This window comes from Trichosurus vulpecula, chromosome 1 (assembly GCF_011100635.1).
Source record: "Trichosurus vulpecula isolate mTriVul1 chromosome 1, mTriVul1.pri, whole genome shotgun sequence".
NCBI lineage: Eukaryota > Metazoa > Chordata > Mammalia > Diprotodontia > Phalangeridae > Trichosurus > Trichosurus vulpecula.
In genome coordinates, this window is record NC_050573.1 from 355267000 (window position 1) to 355294152 (window position 27153).

Sequence of the window (27153 nt, forward strand, 5' to 3'; positions counted from 1 at the left end):
TCAAAGCGTCCTCTGACTTCCTGAGGAGGCATAAACATCATCCTTTCACTTTCTTCAGGGGGTGCTGCACAGAAGAGAGTTCTGAAAGAGTCCATGATGCATGATCTTATACAGCTCCTCATTATAGATGAAAATCACAATTGTACCCCAAAATACAAATGTGGAGATTCAACAAATAGCATTTCACAAAGTTTAACAGAAATTATTGCCTTCTTAGTACTCAGCAAGTGCCTATGTTCACAAGGCCCTTCCCCAACCCAAAAGCAAAAAAGAAAAGACAAAGAAAATCACCTACCTTGGAAGGCATTCCACTGCCTACAAAGTTTCTCATACCATATGTAATTCTACCTAAGGGATTCAGGATCTGAGATCAGATGGAGTTTAGTCCTTTGCTTCCAGATGAGAAAGCAACTTTTCCATGATTCCCTTAACACACAAGTTCATCCAACTGGAATCTGGACAAAATTTTCTAAGTAGTTTCTCTTTCTACAAAGGGCCTCTAAGATCCATTTTTGGTCCAAATTTGTGATTTGTGTGTATAAGGGAAAAGAGAGACAGAGAAAAAGAAAGACAGTTTCTGTGTTTTGGGAAATTCATGAGTATGTTTCAGAACATACTCACATGATTGTCTTTATAACCGGAGAGAATTAATAAGGAAATGAATCAGTAGTGTTGAGAGTTGATAGTGTAGTTGTTTCTTAGTATATCTAAAAGCCACTATATCACACACACACATCACACAAGAGCTGTACAAATCTGGGAGATAGCTTCTGTAAAGGCACAAATATGGGAGTTGGAGTGTTTTATTTAGGACAGCTAGGTGAAACAATGGATAGAGTGCTGGATCTGGAGTCAGGAAGACCTGAGTTCAAATCCAGCCTCAGACACTTACTAGCTGTGTGACCCTGGGCAAGTCACTTCCCTCTGTTTGCCAAAGTTTCCTTATCTGTAGAATGAGCTGGAGAAGCAAATGGCAAACAATTCCAGTATCTCTGCCAAGAAAACCTCAAATAGGGTCATAAAGAGCTGGATATAACTAAAACAACTGAACAACAAAACCTTCTCCAGCTTATCAATATCCTTATTAAGTCAGTGAGGGGAAGGGAAGATTTGATCACACTACTTTATTGGTAGTCTGCCTAAGGTAGAATACGGAGGTACTATCATGTAATTCCTGGAAGCTACACATGAACTGCGACCACCTTACTTTGGGCCCCCATCAACAGGAAGTGAGGAGAACCTACTATCTCACTAGCCTGTACACAACATTATTCTGTACTGTCAAAATGACTTCTAACTTGTTTCCCTGCCTCAAGTCTTCCCCTACCCCAATATATACTCCATAAAGTGCTCTTTAAGCATTCACTTACTCAATAAACTACAATGACTCCCTAGTGCCTCTAGAATAAAATATAATTCTTTTTTGGGGGGAGAGGGGATTTTAAAACCCTTTGCAAACAAGCCTCCACCTTCTCCTTATACGTTCACTACCTCCCTTCTTATACTCTGCTGAAGGTTCATCTCCTATTTCTGTGACTTTCTGCTGGATCTTCCTCGTTCCTGAAATGTTTACCCTCTTCATTTTATATCGTGGAATCTCTCTCTTCCTTGAAGGCTTAGCTTAATAAGTGATTATTAATTAATTCCTATAGCTGTCCTAGTAGCCTAAGAATCCATTAGAGGTTTGTTTGTTTTGTGTGAGTTTGTTTGTTGATTGTTTTTTGTTTGTTTTGTTTTGTTTGTTCTTATGGCTGACATATCACAGTGCTAACTCATATTGAGCTACTTGTCTTCTAAGCCCTCTAGATTTTTATTAGATGAATTCTGTCTAACTAGGCTTCCTCTGTCTTCTACTTGTGAACTTGATCTTTAAACCCGTGTCACATTTTACATTGATTCTCATTGAAATTAGTATTATTGTAGTAAGATTAAATAGTAGATTCAACTCTGCCTTACTTTATCAAGACTTTTTTTTTATCCTGATTCTCATCCAGTGTGTTCCCTATCTCTCAGCTGCTCTATGTGCCTTCATCCAAGTAGAGTTTTTTTTTCAGGGTGATAAAGGAGTCAGACAATATTTCTTTTTAATATTCATAATTTCTGTTATGTAATTATATCTTTACTCTACAAAAATCTATTTTGCTTTCTCTGAAATTGCTAGTTCCTCTTGAAACTTAGCCCACTTCATGAGAGGTGTCAATCTCAATAAATGCCTCAACTTGGATTAGAGGTAGTCTGACTGAATTTTTTGAGACAGTCCCACCACAACACATCATGAAACCACAACATCAGGATAGATTCTCTGTTTCTGTCTCTGGGGATGGGCCAAAAAGTAATTGTGTGAAAGGTTAGTGGAGTACTCAGAATTGAGGCAGGTTGTTTTTTTGTTGTTGTTTGTTTTCCCCACAATGCCTTTACAGTGAATAAAGTATTGCTCTAAATTCAGAAGTTTGTGGGATTTTTTTCCTGCTGTTGATTTAATGACATATGTTTTTTGAGTGCTTGGATTGATAAGTGAAAATTCAACAATGATGCCTAAAATAACATAAACCACTACAGAAATACAACACGTTGTCCAGCAACCACGTTATGGTTTATTGAGAGAAAATATTCTTATGACCAATAACCTTGAAACAGTCTATAATTCATAATACATGACTTATTGCAAACCTATTAGAAAACTGATAACTTATTTGCATAGTCTCATGCTTTAAATACTTGGCAACTAGCTCTATATTCCTTTTTATCTGTGACTGTGCTACATGATACTCTGTTCATGCTCCAAGAGCCCCCAAAGTTATTTGTTTTAACTAAAGCAAACAATGGTTTCCATTATGAACCTGTTTCTACTCTTTTAATACCTTAGAGTAGGCACACATAAAACACAAATTGACATCTATAATGTTTTGAACTAAAATGCATTGCTTTTAGTGCCTGAATGTCCTTTAATAACTACCCCAGAAATGTAATGGTCATCACAAGAAAATAGACTCATGGTTAAAAAAAAAGCCAGATAAGATTATTAAGAGGGTCCTCCTTATGATATACCTGTATAATTTTAAATCTCAAATTTACATATCATAGTACAGAAGTAAAATATAAACTTTTGATCAATAATATATGAATTTTAATTATAGTAACAAAATGCCTTCTCAAAGATACACAACCTAATTAATAATCACTTTCCGAGACAAGAGTCACAGTGGACCCAAAAGTTCTAGTGAAATGACTTCTGAGCCTCAGTATTGATGTCATGTGGACCATCAGAGCTGGCCATTTCAGCTACCAGCTCTTTGAACAAGTTTTATGTTGAGCTACTACAAGGTACTATGGCTGGGTTACTTTTGCTTTGGTGGATTTGCTAATGAATTTGTTTCATACAAGTCAAGACATATAGACAGAAAAGTTCAAGGTGATATAGGTATTCCAGGAATCTGGAACCATCCCAACATCCAGTCAAGGTGAAGGAAATCATGGGAATGTCAGTGCAAGAATTGTCTGAAATCTATGGCAGAAATCTTTGAAAGGACAAGTTTGCACAGTGTTTTTCGTTTGCTTGTTTTGTTTTGTTTTAATTTTTGTTTGTTTTGGGTTTTTTTTTTTTGAAACTGAGACCCAACCCAGAGGTAGGTTTAGGAAGCAAGGTCTAGGAAGGCCTTGAAACACAGCAGCTATGCCCATCTGAAACTAAGTTGGAATAGAAACCTGAAAATTTGAACCCAAATTGAATTGGAGCTTACAAACTCCAGGAAGAAAATCTAAAATGAAGGGCATCAATATAGGAAAAAGGGTAGAGCTAGGAAAGTTCATGACCCAGATTTCTTAACATTTGCATGAAATACTAGAGTTAATATTTAAGAATTGGCAGATTTTAAATTTCTTCCATTTGTTTGTTATTCTAAACCCTTCTGTCTTTTCATGTAGTAACCAGCAGCAAAATCCCTTAGAAAACCTAAAGACGGGTTGAATGTTTGTCTTAGGGCCAGCAGGGTAGAAGAGAAATTGGAAACCTGTCCAGAACAAGGGAGGTGATAGTTCTACTGTAGTCTTTCCTGTTCACACAATATTTGGACTATTGTGTCCAGTTTTGAGTATTATATTTTTAGAAGAACATTGACAAGCTGGAGCCTAGCCAGAGAAAGATGACCTGGTTGGTGAAAGGACTTAAAAGTGATTACATACAGGGATAGATTCAAGGAACTGGAATTGTTTATGCAAGAAAAGACAGTGGTTGAAATGATAGCTCTCTCCAAATATTTGGAGGGTGACTTTTTTAAACAGAGATTTAACTTGTTGTGTTTGGTCCCAGAGGATAAAACTAAGAATCCTACATGGAAGTTACAAGGAAGTAGATTTTGACTCAATATAAAGAAAAACTTCCTCACATTTAGAACTATCAGAAAATAGAATGGGGGTGGAAATAGAGTATTCATAAATTCCTTATCATTGGAGACCTTCAAGAAGAGTTAAGATAACCACTTGTTGGACATACATAAAATCTCGTGGGTTATTGAGCCTAATCCCAACCTGAAGATTGAAAGAATGAACTGTTGTATCTATATACATATGTATGTACATATCCATCTATCTTCCATCTGCTTACCTATTTACCTATCTGCATATGCTTATATAGATACATCTATATGTAGTTCTATCTACATAGCTATACATTGCTCACTGCTGGACTCATAGTGACTGAGATAATGAACCAATTCACTGGTACTTTTGTATCCAAGCATGTGGTTTGGATTAGATTCAGGTCTGGGGAGCATACCTTCTAATGAAATATCTCTTTTACTCACACTCATAGATTCATTAGGTCCCTATGTCTGTCCCCAAAATGCGGGAATAGAAAAAGGCACTACATGTACAATGTGAATCAGGTATAGGACAAATAATTTATTCCTGTGCAGAAAAGTTATGCTATACACAGGCCACCTATAAGTAAACATTTGACAAAAACCAACAAAAGCTTAAAACAAGATTCAGTAACAACTAATAATTACTGTTACAATCTGTTGTGACATTAATATTTAAATTTCACCATAATGGTATGCAGTTTAAAGGGCTGCTAATTCATCATTTCACATTTCACAGCCACACTGCACTGTACAAATCACTACTGGTACATGCATACTAGTGAAAGCTGGGCTTGGGTCAATCTTCAGATTTGCAGTCATTTTTTCTGATGCAGAAGCCTTCCCTACCACTAGCTCATTCATGCTACTGATTCAACAGATTACTTCTCCAACTTACAATTTCACCTCCAAACTTGGAAACTTCTTCAATGACAATTGTATTTGGTCACCTGCTAAGGAAAGGAAGTACAAAGAAGGAAAGATGAGCTAGAATTCACGCATATCATTCCACATGTAAGTGACAGAATGGAGAGGAAGAAAAGTTCTGCCCAATTGTTCAGCTTCTTAAACATAAGAATGAAAGCAAAGATTTTTCACTTTCTTTCATTCAAGTATTCTTGTACAAAATGACTTATGTGGAAATGTTCTACACGATTGCACATGTGTAACATATCTGATTGCTAACTGTCTCAGGGAGCAGGGAGAGGTGCCGAGGGAGGGATGGAGGGATAGAATTTGGAACTCAAAACTTAAAAAAAGTTTAAAAATTATTTTAAAATGTAATTAAGGGAGATATATGCATATACACATGTATGCACATGTGTGTTTGTAGGTGAGTGTGTAAAATGAAAGCAAAGAACATAATACTCCAAGAGAGTCTAAGCCTGGACAGCCAAATTGTAGAAAGAGTCACCATCTACCCTTCCTTGCTTAGTTCCCCCAGTCCCTCCCGAATCACTGAATGGGTGTTGCCTCAGACAAACTGATACCTGGGAAAGACCTTAGCTTAAAAAAGGCCAAGTTCTCCTTTTGCACCCTGGGTTATCTCCAGTCAGCCTGATCTATAGATTGTCACTGAATGCCAGATGGCTCCAGAGGAGAGAGTGAAGTTTGTAACTTTTCACAGCCCTTCCTCACTTAAATCCAATTCACTTTCAAGTCAAGACATCACCTTCCTGGTGTCATTGGTCCTTTTTCAGAATGAAGGACAAACAACAACAACAGTCCCTCCTTCCCTTAGTCCTAGACTGTCTCAGAACCTATCCTGGACAACCAGGTGGAAGCAAAAGCCACCATCACTGGGTGGGACATTCCCAGAACCAACAATTCCAAATACAAACTAAGCTTTAAGGGTCAGTCATGAAGAGGGGTTTAAAATGAAGAAGAATAAAGAGTAAGAACTTGTGATTAGGGTCTGGAAGAGGAACAGAGAAGGAGGGGAACAGAAGCTATTACATCAAATTCAAAGTGTTGGTGCTTAGCTCATCACTGTTCTACAACCTTCTTTGTAAAGAGGGGACAAGAAGCAAAGAGAAGGAAACATTTAAGAGAAAAAGATGTATGGAAGTACAAAATTAATGATCAAAACTGTGAATGTGAATAAGATGAATTCACCCATAAAACAAAAACAAACAAACAAAAAGGATAGCAGAATGAAATAAAAAGTCAGCTCCAATAACATGTTGTTAATAAGAAACACTAGAAACAAAAATTCACGCAGAGTTAAAATAAAGGCCTAGGGAAAAAATTATGTTTCAGCTAAACTAAGAAACAAAACAAAACAAAAACAAAAGTAGCAATCATGAACTTTTATAAGGCAACAGCAAAAATGGATTTCATAAAAAAACAAAAAACCAAACATAAACAGGGAAACTACATTTTTCTGAAAGGTACCATAGATAATGAAATTATTTTAATCACATATATATACATATATATATACACACATATTTAGATATTTATGCACTTAAACATATAATCTAAATATTTAAAAGAAAAGCTAATGACATTCTAGAAAGAAATAGATAGTGTAACTATAACAGTGGGGGACTTCCATGTGACCTCTTTCAAACCTAGACATATCTAACAAAAAACAAGAAAGAAGTTAAAATCTGAAAATAATTTTAGAAGAGTGAAATGTAATAGATCTCTGGAAATTATTAAATGCAAATAGAGATTATCATTCATATGCCAATAAAAACTGGCAACTTAACCATATTAATACAATAAGAAATATAAAATATAAACAGTCTAATCTCAGGAAATAAAATTGGACAAAGTATAAATGGAATGCTAAACTGGGAAAAGTCCAGAAGTAGCAAATTCTATAAAACAAAGAATAATTAATTTTAAAATTAAACCATTTGCAAAAACAAAAATAAGAAATGAAGGGATTCTATCAAATTCCTTCTCTTACACACACATGCTCTTGATGCTTAAATCAGGAAGGGTCAAAACTGAGAAAGAAAACTATAGAGCAATATCACTAATGCACATTGATGAAAAAATATTAAAATACTGGCAGAGGTTTCAGCAAGAGTTCACAAAGATTATATATTATGACCAGATTAGATTTATACCAATAATACTGAATGGTTCATTATAAGGAAAACTATAAACATAATTGATTATATTAATTAAAAGAACAATAAAGTCATACATCAATAGATACAAATTTTTTTTATGAAATATAACACCCATCTCTGTAAAAACAGACCAACAAAACAATCCAACAAGTTGAAGGCATAGGAATAAATGTCTTAAAATAGAAGTGTATACCTAAAACCAAGAGACAACATGATATTCCACAGGGATAAATTAGAAACCTTTCCAATAAGATCAGGGCAAAAGCAAGGATATTCATTGTTATTACTACTATTTATTTCTATAAATGCTATCCATAGTAATAAGGCAAGAAAAATAAATAAATAGAATAAACATAGGCAAAGAAGAAATTCAGTTATTGCCTATTTCAGATGATATGTTGTTTTCATTAGAAAACTAGAAAGTCAACTAAAAATTAACTGAAAAATAACTTCAGCATTATTTGGTGATATAAAACAAATCCACTTATATCATCAACGTTTATGTATACTACCCACAAAACCTAGCAGGAAGAGATAAGAAAATAATTCCATTTAAAATAACTATAGAATATATCAAATATTTGGTAATCTGTCTACATGGACAGATAGAAATTTTATGAATAAAACTACAAAATGCTGTTTAAAGAAACAAAGACAGAAACAAATGAATGGAAAAAATATTAATGGGTAGGTTGAACTAATATAATAAAATTACAATCCCAGGTAATTTAATACACATATTTAATACCATACCAATTAAACTATCAAAGAATTAATTTTTATAGATAGAATTTTTTTAACAATAACAACGAAAAAAATGTACCAGAAAGGGACTGTCAGTACCAGATCACAAACTATACTACAAAGCAGCAATCATCAAAATTATTTGGCACTGTTTAAGAGAAGTTAGTCAGTGGAACAAATTCCCAGTATACAAAAGCAAATCAGCATAGTAACCTAAAGATTCCACCTACTGGGGTAAGAACTAACTAGTCAACAAAAACTATTAGAAAGCTGGAAAGCAATCCACCAGAAATTTTGTAGACCAACATCTCATACCCTACACTAAGAGAAGCTCCAAATGGGTATGTGACATAGATATAAAATGTGATATTATAAAGAAATTAGAGGACAAAGGAAGAAATTGACTTTCTAATTTATGAATAGTGAGAGAGTTCATGAACAGAAAAGCGATAAAGAAATTACAGAATATAAAATGGATAATTTTTATAACATAAATTAAGAGTTTTTGCACAAATAAAACCACTGCAGCTAAAATTATATGGAAAAGAGGTAAACAGAAAAACAACTTTGAAGTAGGTTTATCCGATAAAGGTCTCATTTCCCTCTCAAATGCATCAGATTTGCAAAGCTGGCAAAAGTGAAAAATGACAACTGTTGGAAGGGCTGCATTAAAATAGACATAGAATTAGATTAGCCATTGTAGAAAGTGTTTTAGAACTATATTCCCAAAAATCATTGAACTATGTATACACTTTGACCCAATTATCCCAGTAATAGACATATATCACCAAGAGATGAAAAAAAGAGGAAAAGGATCCCAATTTACGAAAAAAAATTATAGCAGCTCCTTTTGTAGTTACTTGAAATTAAGGCTAGAGTAGGGAGTGGGATGGGGGAATGCTCATCAGTTGTTGAACAAAACTGAGAACAGCTGAAAAAAATTGTTGTATATGACTTGAATACTACTATTCTGTAAGAAGTGAAAAACATAATTTCAATGAAACTTGGGAAGACTTGTATAAACTGATGCAAAGTGAGATAAGTAGAGCAAAGAGAACAATTTATTTAACAAGAATGCTGCTGAAAAACAAATAACTTTGAAAGACTTTGATCAATGCAATGACTAACTATGATTTCAGAAGATCAATGAAGGATGAAATGATGATGAATGAAAGGTCCTAGACTCAAGGTACAGAATGAGACATTTTTGGAAATGTCTAATAAGGGAATTTGGTTTGGTAATTTGTAACAAAGTTTATTTTCTTTTGTTTTCAATTGAGTTGAGGTAGCAGGGAGAGAAGTTTAATTTTGTGACTTGAAAAAGTCAATTAAAAATAAAATAAACACACATATACACTTTCCAGTTGAAGCTGCTTGGTTGTTAACATTATTACATTTTCTTTTGTATTCCCCTTACTAAATTCCATTTAGCCTATATGCAGAGTGAGTAAATTATTTGAGGGTCACACTGAAAGGGTAAATGATAAGGGATCTATGTGGGTAGACATATAAGCCAAAAAAGCTATAACTTATTTTTGAAATTAATTTACACCCTGGAAGTTAAAACCCTGGAAGACTATGGGCAATGCTGGGAAGATAAGAATGTATCTGTGAATGTTCAGTCAGTAGTGAGGCAATAGTTCAAGACTCAGTTACCAAGTGTATTCCCACATGCTCAGTTAGTTAAGTAGCGGAGATTAAGATATGAATGCCACCTAGTGACTTGCATCAATACAGCATCTCACACAGCGGTTCTAAGCTATACCGCCTGGTGAAACCTTGTTCAAAAGGAACCTAAAATCTCTTCTTGCTGACAAGTATACACACGTGCACACACACAAACACAGATGTAAACCTACACATATATCAATTTTTAAAAAATAACAATCTCAGAATTGGAAGTGCCTTCCAAGCCAAACTGCACTTCAAAAGAAATCCTTTCTACAATATTCCCAACAAGTTGTTACCCATTCTTTTCATAAAGAGTGCTATTGAAGAAGAACCAACAAGTTTCTGAGGCATCTTTTGAATGCTTTATTTATTAGGAAGTTTTTCTTTATATCAAGTCAAAAATTGCATCTTTACCCACTTTCATCCATTGATCCTCATTCTGCCTCCTGGTGGCAAGAAGAACAAGTTGAATTCCTTTTCCTAATACCCTTTTAAACACTTCAAGACAGACATCATGTCTCCCCCTAAATCTGTTCTTCTCTAGGCTAATATCTTAAATTCCTTCAAATGATCCCCATTTGGCAGGCCCTTCACATGCCTGCTTGCATTCACCTGGACTTTCTCCAAAATATCAATCTTCTTAAATTGTAACACTGAGAGTTAAAGTGCTGGACTTGGAGTCAGGAAGATCTGAGTTCAAATCTGATCTCCAACACTTACTAGCTGTCTGACTTCTGGCAAATCACTTAACCTGTTTGCCTCATTTTCCGCTATGAAATACAAAATAAAATATCTATGAAATAAGGATAATAATGGCTCCTACCTCCCAGGGTTGTTGTGAGGATCAAATGAGAGAATATTACAAACTGGTCTAAAAATTTTAGCTATTAGTATTTTTATTATTTTCTTACATTTTTCACTATTTATAATAGAACAAAGAACAAAATCTATTTTGAAGTGAACACAATCATATTGTTAAAGTTTCCTGGTACTAAATGGTGTGCTGGACAAAGCATAGTGGGACTATCATCTTCTTAGTCCTGATGCTATTCATCTCTTAACTTGGCCTGAGATTGCATTGATATTTGCATATATTCAAATTTTTTAAAAGGAAGTTGAAATAAAAAATTACTACTGTAAATAATACTTTGACACATTTTAAATATGTTGGCCATTATATACAAAAATATACTGTTTAACCATTAGAAAGTGAACTTCAAACTATTTCCTGTGTAGTAATTATAGGTTTCATAATTTCCCCTGTAATCAGTGGCATGCATTTGTGAGGCAACAAGCTAGGGTTAGGTGTGTAATCCCTATGGCAATGACACAGAAATAACATCACCTAAAAAGCACAGGATTTATTCGGTCAGCACTGATGCATAATCTTATTCATTTCGTTTACCTGTCAAGGAACTGCTACTAAGACATCCAGGTAGGGGAGTGCTACAAGTATCCACTAGGGTGTAGCCAAGGGGTAGGGATAGACATGAAACAACTAATAGTTAATAAAGGCCAGCTATCAGCAAGAATTTCTGAGTCAGGAAAGAGTGCAGGAATTTACTTTAAGGCAGAGAGCACAAGGCTATATAGAATGCATAAGGAAGCAACGTGTCATACACAGCATGGGAAACACTAAGGAAGGCAAGACTTGGTGAAGGGCAGGGTAAAGGCAGTGTGAAATAGTGGAAAGAGTGTGGGCTCTAAAGACAGAGACTTAGGGTCCAAATCCCCACTCTGATACTACCCAGGTGACATTGGCAAGTCACTTTTCTTCTGTGTACCTCAATTTAAAAAATCTACATAATGAGGAGTTTATATTAGATGGCCTCCAGGGATTATTAAATGAGATAATATTTGTAAAGTGCTTTGCACAGTGCCTGGCACACAGTAGGTGCTTAATGAAACTTTTTTTCCTCCCTCCCCTAACTCCACCCCAGTTGTAGATTCTTAAGCCTAGGAAGGTAAAGAGCAATCAGAGTGGATTATGGGAAATAATCAAGTATATTTATGAGCCTAATCAAATATTTGGGATATTGGGAGGGAGGGAGGACACAATCAAGAAGAGCCAAAGCTCTTCTTGGGGCCAGATTCAAATGCAAACTAAATTCAGAGCCAGAATAGGATTAGTTGTTAGATAAAATTGCTTCAGAAGAACAGATCAAATTTGATATCTTTTAAAGGCAGCATTGTAGGACTTCTTACTGCAAGGACAGGAGCTGACCTAGAGAGCAATGTGAGGTCTTCATGTTTCATCATGGAATATAACAAAAGTGTTCTCTAGATCAGGTTTCAAATAATGTAACTCAATTCAATGTAGGTCCTTTCCAGCTCTAGATTAATAAACCTATAAGCCTATGAGGGTAAAGAATAATCAGAGTGAGTCATCTGGACAATTCAATATTAAGTATGAGCTCAGGCCAGAAAGTAACATGTTTTATAGAGCTAGAAAATGTAATAACAAAATTTGTCTGGAGTACTAGTAGGCCAAGAATACCAAGGGAATCAATGAAAAAAAAAGTGAAGGAAGGAGGCCTAACAATACCAGATCTCAAACCATGTTACAAACTGGTAATAGTCCAAATAATCTGGTACTGGATAAGACATGGAGCGGTTGCTCAATGGAACTAATTAGGCAATTAATATGCAGTAGTAATTGACTGCAGTAACCTAGTGTTAGGTAAACCCAAAGATCCCAGTTATTAGGTCAAGAACTCGCTATTCCTTAATAAGTGCTAGGAAAACTGGAAAGCAATCTGACAGACACTAGGCATAGACCAACATCTCATACCATATACCAGGTTAACCTCAAAATGGATATATGATTTAGTTATAAAGGGGAGTATCATAAGCAAATTAGGGGACCATGGGAAAAAATAACTGTCAAATATAGATAAAGGAAGAGTTCACAACCAGAAAGAGAGAGCTAGAGAGGAGCAAGGGTGGTAAAATGGATAATTTTTATAATTTTTTTTGCGTGAACAAAACTAATGCAGCTAAAATTAGAAGAAAAGCAGGTATCTGGGAAAAATTTAGAGCAAGTTTCTCTGATAAAGCTTTCATTTCTTAAATATATAGAAAACAAATTCATAAAAGTAAAAGACACTTCAAAATTGATAAATGGTTAAAGGATATGTAGTGAACTGAGCAGAACCAAGAGAACATTGTACACTCGTATAACAATATTGCAAGAATAATCAACTATGAAAGTCTTAGCTACTCTGATCAATATAATAATCAATGACAATTCCAAAAGAGTCATGATAAAAAATGCTATCTACTGAGAGAGAGAGAGAAAGAGAGAGAGAGAGAGAAAGAGAGAGAGAGAGAGAGAGAGAGAAAACTTGTAGACTCTGTGTGCAGCATGAAGTACTTGTTTTTTCCTTTATTAATTGTTTTAGCTTTTATTTGCAATGTGGATAACACAGAAATGTTTTGCATGATGTCATATGTATGATGGGTATCATATTTCTCACCTCAATGGATGGGAAAGGGCATGGAGAGAGGGAAGGAATTTGGATCTGAAAATAAACATTTAAAAAAGAAAGTAACATGTTGAATGAAGAGGTCAGTGGGGAAGAAAGAATCAAATATTTATAAATAAATTCAACATTTCAACCAATATTTGCCAAAATAATACCAAATATACCAAATACCAAATATACCAAAATACCAAAATAATTCACATTACAGAGTACGTTATAGATTATAAAATATTTTTCTCTTGCTGACCCTGTGAGGCTCATAGTAGTGTCTGTGTGTTGTTGTTTTAAACCTATGACAAATCTAAAGATCAGATAGGTTAAGTATTATATCTAAGATCAAACAATGATTAAGTCCTAGAGCCAGGACTAAAGAATCTAGGAATTCTGATTCTCATGTACTTTCTCCTGTGCAATATTCTGTCTCTCAGGGAAAACACTGGGATCTAAAGTAATTGAATCATGTAGACCAAGATCAATTATGCGACTATTTCATTGGTGTGATGAGTGTAGAATTTTAAAATGTTAATTTTCTACTCTTTTCTCAAATCATATATTCATATATCTTTTCCACAAAACCAGCATTGTAAAGAAAAACTCTGGTCATTTTTGAGGAACAGAAATGCTGTTGAAATGCATGTGTCATTACAAAAAGAAATGCCTTATTTCAACTTTGAAATACCTGTCAATTTTATTAAAATGATACATTGGTGGTGAATCAACAGAATATAGCCTAAGTGACTCTGAACCCTGTCTTCATTGCTCCTCCCAAATGCATCTTGTTTGAGGAAGCCAGGGCTTTGTTTTTGGATGCCAGCATCTTTCTCCACAGCAGTTCCCACAAAGACATGGGGAAATCAGAGACCACTGGAAATGAAGCCAAGCAAAAGCTGATCTCCAGGGGATATACAAGCTGCCTTCTCTTCAGGTAGAATTGTATGTGTTTCTTTTGTGAGCTAAATTTGTCCTGTCTTCAAAGCTTCTTAGTTATGGTTCTCATTCCTCCCCAGTTTTCCCATTGATTCTTTATCTGCAATATCTATCAAATTTGTGCCCATCCATATCCATTTCCATATCTGTTACCCTAGTCTAGCTTTAACCATTACACCTAGATTGTTTCTAGAAGGTCTAGCTGATCCATCTGCCAATAGTCTCTTTTCACTCTAGTCTTGTCCACATGGTTGCTGATAGAGTCTTTTTTCATATTACTGTCTTGCTAAAGAAACAAAAATGGCACTTTATTGTCTTTTGGACTAAATCCAAGCTCTTTGACAATGCATCAAGGATCTCTATTGACTACTATCCTCCCTTCCAACCCTTTTAAAAACCTTTTCAACCTTATCTCTTGTTACTCATCCACCTTGCTCCTCTGTTTTTCAGCCAATTGCCCGTTGAACACATCTTACTCTGTGCCTTGAATCATGCTGTTCTTTCATTTTTCTCTCCCAACCAAGTCCAAGCTTCTTTCTTACAAACAAACAAACTGAAGCTAAGCAAGATTTATTCAATGACTTATCCACAGTCATACAACAAATAAGTGGTATTACTGGGACTAGAACTCAAGTTTCTTGATCCTGATTGCAGCGTTTTATCCAGCATATAGTGCATCTTTAGGCGCTCATTTTTTTTATTAAATTACATGGAATTCTGGCAAGTTTGGCTGTCTGGTTTCTAAGAAGAAGCAAATCTAAAGGTAAAGAGTGATTATTTCATGGTAGGCATATTGATAGCTAAAGAAGTATTAATTGATAGCCTGTTGTAGAAAGAGGAGAAAGAAAAAAAAAACAACTGGACAAAATAGATCCAATGACATAGAAATTGTTAAAAATTGGAACACATCTAGGGAGGAACAACCAGAATGATGAGGTTGAGATCATCAGGATTGTTTGAAGGAACTGGAGATGTTTGGCCTTGAGAAGAGAAGATTTGGGGTAGGATCGAGGATGGGAGCATCATTACTATATGTGAACACTTGAAAGTAGGTCATATGGAGTAAGGGCCAGATTTATTCTGCTTAGGCCCGGAGGAAAAAACTGGAGAGGTAGGTATATGTTGCAGAGAGGCAGATTTGGGCTCTATATAAAAAGACATTTCATAACAATTAGAGCTTTGCATAAGTGAAATGGCATGCCTTGGAAGGTCCTAGATTCTCCTCTCTGGAGGAGGCTAATAATCACTTTTCAGAGATGTTGTTAAAGAAGATCCTTGTTCAGACACAAGTTGGAGTAGATTACTTCCTAGGTCCCTTCTAACTCTGGGGTTCTGTGAAAGTAACAAAGAACCCTTCATACATAGGTAGGTCCTGAGGCAGCACACATATCCCAACAAAGTGTAAACATAGATAATGAGAAAGATAATATTGAATTATCATTAAATTTGGCTCAGTAATACTTTGCTTAAGAAGGCAGTCATGGGGGGGGGTAAATTTTTAAAATATTTCTACTCCACATCATTAAACCAGTGTCAGGTTGATTTTTTTGGAAACACTAAGCCCTCTAGGAAGCTAGGCTTCCCATCATGATTCAATCTGGGGGCTCCAGCTTCACAGTTTTACTTTGGATGTTTGCAAAGAATCAAGTAAATTTCAAAGTGATTATTTCCTTCATTTGCTCTGCAGGAATTCTGGGTGATTAATTAATATTCATCAAATATTATAAATTTCTCAGAAGTGAGAAACTACGCAAACCCAAATATTCTTTATTGTTCTGCTTGGCGGCAGAATGCAGAACTAATTGCACTGTGCAGAATGTGTAAAATGACAAATTTAGCCTTCATGTAAGGAAAGTTTCCTAACAATCATAGCAAGTCCAAAGAAAACATAAAAGCCTGCCTTGGAGGAGGCAGTGGGTTCTTCCTCACTAGAAGTCTTTAAAGACTGAGAAATCACTTGTCAGGTATATTATAGAGAGGAAACTTTGTTACTTTTGGGTTGGGTGAGATGGTCTCTAAGGTCCCTTTCAATGGCAAAACTTTGTGAATCTATGATATTTATTATCAGCCAATTCAAAACCAGTAAATCTTATACTAACTCATAATAACATGGCATTTGGTTGAGTTGGGTTTTTTTTTGGTTTGTTTGTTTGCTAAGAAATTCTATAGCTCTAAGGACTAGATTTTCTTTTTCCAGTAGACTCATTCTCCATATTGACATGACAGTTCCATCAGGTTTTCCATTTCCCTTGACTTTTGAAGGAAATAATTGTTATGTTCAGTACTCCAAAGAAAAAAAAATCATCACACTTATTGTTTCAGTAAGGCATGTCTGTTTCATTTTTAATCATCTCCAATGTTAGAGTAATTTTATTTTACATAAAGTAAATATTTATTCCAGTTTAAATATTACCCAGGGATATTTGAAGGATCTCTGAGCCAGGGGTGCCAGATCAATGACAATTAGCATAAGTGTTTTTGAAATCTCGCTATGTGTAGAATCCCAGTTTTTTGTTTGTTTGTTTGTGTTTTGCCATCAGGACCCAAAGATTAATGCTGTGCACTTCACAATGGGATGGCATTGCCAAAAAACAAACAAACAAATGAACAATAACTGATCTGCAGATACTAAAGTGCCTGTTTTCAGAAAACCAATTTCCAAAAGTAGTACATTTGGCACTGATATTTCAGGATATCATATGATATGGGTAAATGTGAATATTTCAAAGAAGAAAATCTCATTTAAACTCAGTTAAAAAAGCATCATGCTACTTCATTTTTTTCTTTCTTCTGTACTATATAAAACAACTCTGGGAAAAATTAAACATCTCTTCTATGGGAGCTGCAAATAAACAAATAATCATTATGAAAATAAAATAAAGCTCAAAAGGAATTTGTTCCATACAAAAAAAAGGAAATTTAAAGTTAAATAGTCACAAGCAGGGAGTCACTGAAGAGGAAAACTGGCACAGTTAGGCCAAACTCTCATTGTGGGCATGTGTGTAAGCATGGGTGTGTGTGTATGTACACACGTGTGTGTGTCTCAAACCACTCATCTATAAAATAATCATGAAACCCTTGCTTTATGAGAGCAAAAGTCTGCACCTGTATTCCAGCTTCTAGGTATCAGAACCTGGAAGACTATATGTCATCTGCTAGCATTAAAATATCTACAATTCACTTCCTCCCTTTGTGCTACCCAGGGGTCTATTTTAGGCAATGAAGGAAGGCACAAAGGTGTCTGGCTCCATGTTCCATTGCTCACTGTCTGCCAAATTAGGCCTCACTTATTAACTTGTATGGAGTTTCCATAGACAACAGAAGCCAAGATTTGCAACAGCAAAATGACTTTTTCTTGCCTTACTTAACTTTGTGTATTAGAAAATTGACAAAAAGGTTGATTTTGCTTTGGAACTCAGATTTATCAGATTTCTACTTTTCAGTTGGAGCATGGTAATGCAAAATACCTACTACTAATTCAAGCACTAAACCACTTTGACTGAAAATATCCATCTACTGCAAAACTTCAAACGATTGAAATTTTGTGAGAGTATTTTCTCTGCTAACCCAGATCCCAGTTTCTCTATGGGTTAGTAGAAGGTCTTTGTAAGTCATTGCCTAAAAACTTCATTGCCTTGAGGCTAATCTGGAGATGAGCCACTGTATTTAGCTAGACTCGTCTTCAGACAACAGAGTAATCACAGGAGCTCAGACATACAGTCTAGTCCTGGGCCTATACTAAAAGCTTTCCTGGTTTGATAGAAACTGTCACAGCTTGATCTCCACTGGCATAATTTTTAAGAACCCAGGATCATCAATGGCCAAAAAGCTTTTATTGAGCATTTAATATGTGCCGAGTTACTGACGACATAAAACAAAGCAGATAAGTATTCTTGCCTTCAAGGAGTTCATGGTCTAATGGGAGAGACAACTTAAAGTCAACTATGTGTAGACAAGATATATAGAATATAAATAAAATCACCACCAAGTGAGACATCAAAGGAGAACCCAAATGGAAAAAAATGTACATATGATTGAGACGTGTGTATGTATAGTTATCAAAAATCAATTATTGAATAAATTATTTCAATCATTTGCTTTGCTTATGAAAACAGAAACACAATGCTACATCCTTTGAGATATTATGTATTTCAGCCATTTCAATTTTTACCTAACTTCAAAAAATATACCAATCATATCTGTGTTAAACTCACATGAAATGCCATACTATACCTTACAGAAAGTAACATGAAAGTAAGTAAGAATTGTAATATTTGGAAAAGTGATCCATTTATCACCAATTGCCGTTGCACAATTGAATGCCATGGTATATGGACACTTGCAGGAAAAATTAAAGAAAACTTTTTCAAACTGATGATTTTAAAAATATCTTTATTACACAAAGAAATATAGCTTTGTATTGTACTGCTTTGTTCATTCCTTCATTTAAAAAAAAGACACATTCATCAAGTGCCTACTAAAGCACTATCCTAAGCACTGAGGAAGATAAAAGATCATTAAGATCCCTGTAATTGGAAGCTTCCAGTCATGTAGAAAGATAAGCTATGAACTCTTTGGGACCATGGCTTTGTCATCTTAGTCATTTTCCTTCCTGCCACTGCGACTTCTCTAACCTCTAAACCAGACCTCCAGAGACTGTGAGTGGAGAAGTTATGCTCTGAATTCTCTGATGCTTACAGAGAAGGAAGCCAGCCAAACCAGTACACACGCACGTGCGCGCATGCACACATGCACACACATGCGCGCACACACACACACACACACACATGAATGTATGTATGTACGTGCATGTACATCTATTGCATGGGCACTGGTGTGTATATAAAAATACATGTATTATAAATATGTATATGTATCACAAATACATGTTTAGATATACATACATGTATTATGTATAATGCACACATAGATACCTACATAATGGGAAATAATCTCAGAGAGAAGTCACTAGCAGTGGGGTAAAGGGCAAGGAATTAGAAAAGCCTTCCTGCAGAAGGTGAAACTTGAATTGAGTCCTGAAGGAAGCCAGATGTGATAAGGGAGAACATTCTAGGCATGGGGGCAACTAGTGAAAAGGCATGGGATTTGGACATGGAGGGTGTCCTGTGAGAGAAGAGCAAGAAGGCTAGCATCACTGGATCCTAGAATATCCTCAGGGGAGTAAATTGTAAGAAGACTAAAAGAGAGTAGGAAGGGTCCATGTTATGTAGGACTTTGTAATCCAAATAGGGATTTTATAAATTATTGCAGAGGTAATAAGGAGCCAATGGAATTTAATGAGTTGGGGAGGATGACAGTAGGGAGATTGTCAGATTTGTGTTTTAGGAAGATCACTTTGTCAGTTGAATGGAGGCTGAATTGGAACGAGGAGAGATTTGAGGCAGGGAGACCAATTAGAACACTAGTGCAACAATTCAATCATGAGATGATGAGAGTCTATACCAGAATGGTGGCTGTATGAGGGAAGAGAAGGTAGATACAGCAAAACTTGGCAAAAGATTAGATATTTAAGGTTAATGTGAGTGAGGAGTCAAGTATGACAAAGATGTTGTGAGACTGGGTAGCTGAGAGAATTGTGGTTCCTTCAAAAGTAATAGGAAAGGTTAGAAGAAAGCATGGTTTTGGGGGAAATATAATGAAATCTTGGATAAAGAACGATTGAAAACAATTATGTATAATATATAGAATGGACATATATTAAAAGAGAAGTAGGAGAAGAATGAAAGAGGATGAGTTTAAAAAGGATATCTTTAAAAGAAAAGTAGGTTAAATAATGTAAGTCCAATATTAGTGAGAAAAATGTCAAGAGAAGGTAAAAAGGAAAAGAAAAAAAGGGATTATGAGAAGTAAAAGAGTGAAAGAAATGCTTCAACAAATCAGAAACTATCTGTTTCATTTACAAATCAAAAATGTCAATCAAACCCTTTTTTTGCCATCTTATTTGTACAAAAGGAAATGGATGCAGAGAGAGGAAAAAACACAGAAGGATGACATGAAGGGAAATACACAATTAACAATCAGAACCATGAAAATCAACTGGCTGAACTCACCCATAATATGGAAGAGGGTAAAACAGGTTTCAAAACAAAAATAAATAATATTTTGTTTATAGGAAACACACATGAAACAAAGATTCATATAAAGTCAAAATAAGCTAAACTCAAAAAACAGGTGTAGGAATTATATTTTCAGATAAGACTATGAGCAACACAGACATGATAAAATGATAATCAGAACTCCTATCATGAATCAATATGCTTAGTAGTTATACTGCAAATAATGTTTAGCATTTATGTACCAAATAATGTAGCATCTAGATATTTAAAGGAAAACTTTATCAAATTTGAGGGAGAACTATATAGTAAATCTATGGATATGGAGAAAGTCAATGTACCCCATTGATATCTAGACAAATCTAAGCAAAAGCTAAACAAGAAAAAGAGTTAAGGACCTAAATGAAACATTAGAAAAATTACAAATGAAAGACCTTTGTTACTTATTAAAAGGGAACAGAAGGGAATTTACAACTTTTGTAGTTATACTTTGCGTATTTATAATAACTGGTATGTATTAAGGCAAAAAATCCTCACCAAGAATGTTGAAGAACAATAATATGAAACACATAACTTGCTGATCACAATGCAATAGAACTATATTTAATAAAATACCTGTAAAAAATAAAAAGCAATGTGAGATTAAGTAACATATTTATTAATAACAAGTTGGTCAATTCACATATTACAGATGCAAGAGAAAAAAATCTTTAAAAAAAAACAAAAATGAAGCAATAGAGAAAAGCTTAAAGATGCAACCAAATAAATTCTTAGGGGAAAATTTAAATCTCTAAACATTTTTATCAACAAAAGAAAGAAAAAACAAATCAAGGAATTGGATATGCAACTAAAATATGAACCATAAGAAATCTAAGCCCTCTAATTAAACAACAAAATAGAAATTCTGAAAACTCAAAGAAGATATTAATAAAGTTGAAAAAATGAATTGAAAAAAGTAGGATCTGTCTTTTAAAATAATAAATGAAGTTATTTAATCAGATTTTTTAAAAGAGGAAAACTAAAGTGATGTGTCAAAAGTGGGGAGAAAGGAGAATAGATAACAATTGAAAAGGAAATAAATGAAATTATCAGTGTCTAGATTTACTATCCATTTCTCCCTCAAATTTGATTAAGTTTTCCTTTAAATATCTAGAGGCTACATTATTTAGTACATACATGCTAAATATTATTTGATGTATAACTACTAAGCATTACTGGAGTTCTGATTATCTTTTTAATATGTCTGTATTGCTTATAGTCTTATCTGAAACTATAATTTCTACACCTGCTTTTTTGAGTTTAGCTTATTTCAACTTTACATGAATCTTTGTTTCATGTGTGTTTCTTATAAACAAAATAATAGGTAAAAGGAAGGTTCTTCCCAATCTCTAACATATATTACACACACATACATACACGCATATATGCACATATATAGTCTTTATATCTAAGTAGAGACAAAACAGAGAAAGAAATCTACAATCAAATGTAACTAATGAACATTTAAGCAAAATTTTAAAATATTAGGAAATAAGCTAGAATTTTCATACACTTTGACCAGGAATGTAAGGTTGGTTCAACATAAAGAAGACTATAAAAATAAGAAACTATGATAACAACATAAATAATTAAAATCACATGATTATATAGATAGTGAAAAGACTTTTGATAAAATCCAAGACCCATCTCCATTAAACAACAACAATAACAACAACAACTAAAGATTATAGGAATAAATGGATCTTTCTTTGATATAGTAAATAATATTTATCTAAATCTAAGAGCAAATATTATTTGTAAAGGAACAAAGTTAGAAGTCTTTTCAGTAAGATCAGGAATAAAGCAAGGATGCACATTATCACCACTCTCATTATCATAGTCTTTGGAATGCTAGTTATAATGATGCTGAGTGAAGTGAGCAGAATCAGGAGAACACAATAACAACAACATTGTGCGATGATTGACTATGATCAGCAATACAATGATAAAAGACAATTCGAAAAGGCTCATGATGGAAAATGTTATCAACATCCAGAGAAAGAACTGTGGAGTCTGAATGCAGATAGAAGCATAATATTTTCACTTTTTATCTTTTTTTTCTTTCTTGTGCTTTTCCCCTTTTTTCTCGTTCTTCATTCACAACATGACTAATGCGGAAATACATTTAACATGATTGTACATGTATAACTTATGTCAGATTGCTTGCTGTCTTGGGGAGGGCTGAGGGAAGGAAGAGAGAGAGAAAAATTTGGAAATCAGAATTTTACAAAAATGAATGGTTAAAACTAACTTTACATGTAACTGGGGAAAAAATAAAATAGTTTAAATGGGGGGGGGCGAGGAAAGAAAAAAAGAAAATTGTAAAAGTAAAAAAAAAAGAAATGCTAATTATAAGCAGTAAGAAAGAAATTAAAGGAATAAATATAGGCAAAGATGAATCAAAGTTATTGATCTTTATCGATGATTCAATTATTTATTTAGAAAATCTCAGAGTCAACTAAAATTTTAATTGAAAAAAATCTATAGGTTGCAAAATAAATCTACATAAATCATTAGCCTTCCATTATGTTACCTACAGAATCCAGCAAGAAGAACTAGAAAGAAAAATTCTATTTAAAATAACTCTAGAAGGTATAAAATATTTGGAATTCTATTTACCAAGATACCCCCAGTAACTATATGAATCAGACTATAAAATGTTATTTGTAGAAACAAAGATAGACCTATATAATTAAAGAAATATTAATTGCTCATGAGTAGACTGAACCAATATAATAATAGTGACAATGCTACCTAAATTTTATTCAGCACCATATTAATCAATCTACCAAAGTATTATATTATATAACTAGAAAATAATAACAAAATTCCAATGGAGGGAATAAAAGGCTCAAGAATCTCAAGGGTAAAAATGGGGGAAGGAGGAAAGTAGGAGGGAAGGAAAGGGTAGCACCAAATCTCAAACTGTACTCTAAAGCAGCAGTCATAAAATAATTTGGTATTAGTTAAGCAATAAAGAGGTTAATTAGTGGGACAAATTAGTTACCCAACATAGAGAAGAATAAGAAAAGATAACATAGTTTTTGATAAGCCTAAAGATCTTGGTAACTGAGATAAGGACTCTGTATCAGTATTATAATATTCATGATATCGATGGTGACCATGAATATGCCTGTATAGTTCTGAATCACAAAATATAAGAGACTCTCTATGTAGAAGGCAGAAGAAGTAAAACATTTATTCAGACAGCAGAGGATCAAGTCTCAAAAGCAATAATTCCAATTTGATACAGCAACAATTGTATCCCAAAACCAGTAAGTCCACTTCAATGTAACAGCAAGGAAATTAAAACACAGTATTGCAACAAGGAGCCAAGCCATCCTGTAACCTTCCCCTCTGCTAAGGCCTTCCTCTAAACACTCACTCACAAATCCTAACTGTCTGCTTGCCTGTGTCCTCTCTTCCAGCAGTTCTCAGAGCCCTTCCAGTTCTCTCTCTGCCCTTGCAATTCTCTCCCTTTCTATGTCTCCATCTCTCAGTCTTTTTCTCCTTGGGCTAAATTCTTCTCTCAGTTCTGTTTTCTTTGTAGCTCTCTCTACTCTCAGTTCTCTCTTCTTCATCTCTTCTTCTCCTGGAAGATCTCTAGTCTGAGTTTAATGGCTACTCTCAGGGTATACATATCTTGTTTAGGGTCCTGGGGCTTAGCATCTACTTAGCAAAAGGGTGTGGGCCTGGAGTTTAGCACCTAATCAGCAAAAGGGTGTAGGCCTGCCTACAAACAAGCTTCCCCTAATCAAGCTTCCTTTAACTAGCTCCACCTGAGGTCTATTAAATGGATGGGGGAAGATCTTTAATCATGATTAGCACCACAGACTCATACATTGACAGGAACTTCTGCAAAAAGTTGGGATATAAAAGATAATATCAAAAAGAATTATCGAAGATGAGATATAAACCAGCATCTAAAATGAGAAATCCAAATGAATCCAACACTTAGAAAATTCCTGGCACATAGTAAGCAATTAATAAATGGTTGTTGACATGACTTAGATATAAAAGGTGATACAACAAAAGCAAATTAGGGGAGGAAGGAATTTATTTCCTTTTAGAGTTCATTACCAAAAAATAGAGAGACTTGTGCAAGATGAAATATGCAATTTTGATTCTATAAAATTTGAAGATTTTAAACAACCAAACCTAAGGTAACTTTGGGTGAAAATTGCCACAAATTTCTCTGATAAAAGTGTCAAATCTAAATATATAAAGAGCTGATTCAAATTTACAAGACTAAGAGCCATTCCCCCATAACTAAACAATCAAAGAATACAAATAGGCAGTTTTCAAAAGACTTGCAAGTTTTCAGCAACTACATGAAAAATGCTTCAAAATGCTAATAATAGAATAAAAGAAAATTAAGGCACCTCTATGGTTTTACCTCATACTTATCATACTGCCAAAGATGTCAAAAGAGGAAAATGACAAATGTTGGAGGGGCTGTGGGAAAAGACACAGTGATGCACTGTTGATGGAGCTGGAAACTGATCTAATGATTTTGTTTTTTCTTTTTTTTTCCAATGGGGGGGAGTGGACAGGGGGAAGGCAGGGCAATTGGGGTTAAGTGACTTGCCCAAGGTCACACAGCTAGTAAGTGTGTCAAGTATATGAGGCCGGATTTGAACTCAGGTCCTCCCGACTCGGAGGCTGGTGCTTTACTCACTTCACCACCTAGCTGCCCCTGATCTAATGATGTAAGAAGAAGTTTGGGACTATGCCCTCAAATTGTCAACCTGTGCATGCCTTTTGACTCAGCAATAAATACCTCTAGCAGGACCAAGTGATCAAATAAAGGGGAACAAAGAACCCAATGTACAAAAAATATTATACAAATAAATTACAATATATAAATGTAATGGGTTATTTCGTGCCATAAGAATGACAAAATGGACAATTTCAGAAACTGGCAAGACCTCTATTAATTGCTGCAAAATGAAGTAAGCAGAACTAGGAGAATAACATACAATTATAATAAGATTGTAAAGAAAAAACAACTTTGAAATAATTTAGAACTTTATTAATTCAATGATAAGGCATAAGATAAAATGACTGAGAAGGAGACATGCCACTAACCCCCTGTTAGAGTGGTGGTGTTTTAAATACTTTTATATACAGGGAATCTGCTAGATTAAGCATCTTTATTATAAAGGTTTTATTTTGTTGTTGTTGATCTTTTTGTATATGGGGGAGGGGAGGTTAATTAATGCTTTTAAAAATGAATAAATACATTTTAAAAATGAAACATATAAAATAAAGATAATGACTTCTGTTTTAAACATGTTGAGTTTAAGATATCCAATAGGGAGTTGTTACTGTGAGATTGATGATAGGATAGAGGTTATGGTAGGATACATAGAACTGAGAATCTTCTATAGAAGGATGAAAATTCAATCCATGGTACATGATGAAATCACCAAGAGACATGGGCATATTTGTAGGCAGCAGGGCATCAGTCAGTAGATAGGGAGAGATTTAAGATTTGTGAAAGAATAGGAATGATAAAGGATGTAATCTGCTAGAGAAGATAGAATAAGATGGCATCAATTATGAAGGTAAGGAGATTTGCTTTGACAAAGAGAAGGTTCACCTCTTCATATGAGGGTTGAGGAAGGAGCTAGAGTGGGAAGATATCTAAATGATTTAAAATGAGGAGTATAGAAAAAAGAGCTCTTGGGTAATGCTTCAAGTTTTTTTCAGGAACATGTAATGCAAGGCCCTTAGAAAAGAGGTAAAGGAATGGTGCCATGGAAAGCTTGAGGAAGGATTAAGAGACTTGGAATAGCTTCTGTGGTGAGTAGGGTAGTGAATTGATTATGAAGGTATAAAATTAATTGTCTTGCTGAAGTGAAGGTTTAGTTGAGATTAAGTAGAATAAATTTTTAGTGGACCCAGTCAGCATAGTGTAATGATTTTCTCCAGTTATGTTTAGCAGCATGTGATTAGGAGCAAATGAAGCAGAAGTCAAGAGTGGATGGCAGAAATGAAATGAAATAAAAATGAAATTAGAGCTCTTAAGAAATAAAAGGAAAATGTAACTTAGAACAGAAGTTGAAAGAGAAGTGAATTCTCTGAAAATAGAAAGGAAAAAAACAGAAGTCAAATATTCCATGAGATAATCAGTTCCATGTTGGACTTTGTGACAAAAACCGAAACAAATTGCAAAGACAAGGAAACTAAAAGAACATATAAGGTATCTATGATTAAAAACAGCTGACCTGGAAAATAAATCAAGGAGAGATAATTTAAGAATCATCAGAATCCCTGAAAACCATAAGAAAAAAGAAAAGAAACCAACCTGGATATTATATTTCAAGGTACCAAAAAAAGGATATTCTCCACATCAATTAGAATTGGACAGTAAAGTGAAAATAGAAGGAATCAAATCACCTCTTGAAAGAAATCTCAAATAGAAAACACCCAGGAATGCCAAAGCCAAAATCCAGAGCTTCCAGGTCAAAGAAAAAAAATGCTACATGCAGCCAGAAAAAAAAAAAAAAAAAGAAATCCAAGTATTTTTTGGCTCATCAAAGATCATGATTGCTTCCCCTGTTTTGTTTTGTGTTTACAAGGAAACACAACAGGATCACTCAATGTCATGCTATAGCTACCATAAATGAGGGAAAATCTTATAAACGAAAACAACTTGCAACCAAGAATAACTCACCCTCTAAAACTAAATATAATCCTATTTAGGAGAAAATGGAGCTTTGATAAAATGGAGAACTTTCAAGCACTCTTGCATAAGACCCAGAGC